Raw genomic sequence first — 641 nt, forward strand, 5'->3', positions numbered from 1 at the left:
TTTTGTTGATTCTTTCTATTGCTTTTCTACTCTCTACTTCATTTATTTCAGGGTTGATCTTTATTATTTCCTTTATTCTGGTGGTTGTGAGCTTCTTTTGCTGTTGTCTTTCTATTTGCTCAAGTTGTGTAGTTAATGTTTTGATTTTGTCCCTTTCTTCATTTTTGATTTGTGCATCTATTGCTATACATTGACCTCTGAGCACTGCCTTTACTGTGTTTGGTGGTCCATGCATGTGCTTCTTGGGGGTGTGGTGCTCAGTGCATGGTGCAGTTAGACAGGAGGTAAGGGGGAGGATGTGACGTGTGGAGCTAAGTGGGTGTAAGAAAGAAGAGAGAGAAACAGAAGCCAAACAACAACAACAAAAATGGTGCTGAGGGAGTCTGCTGATGAAATGGTGCGGACCCAGGGGAGCTGTATGCCGGTCCTTCCTAGCTCTGTGGTGTGGCACAGCCCATCAAGAAGGGGCAGAGATGTGACATTTGGCTAGATGGATGGATGGGAGAAAGGAAAGGCAGGAAGAGAGAGCTAAGAAACTGAAAGAAAGAAAAAACGCACACATGACTAGAGAGAGACAAGAAACTAATAAAAAAAGAAAAGCCTGAAGGGTGCCCACTGGCGTGGTGGAGCCGACTGGGGAA

Source organism: Trichechus manatus, unplaced genomic scaffold (assembly GCF_000243295.1).
Source record: "Trichechus manatus latirostris isolate Lorelei unplaced genomic scaffold, TriManLat1.0 scaffold00026, whole genome shotgun sequence".
In the NCBI taxonomy this organism is placed as follows: Eukaryota; Metazoa; Chordata; class Mammalia; order Sirenia; family Trichechidae; genus Trichechus; species Trichechus manatus.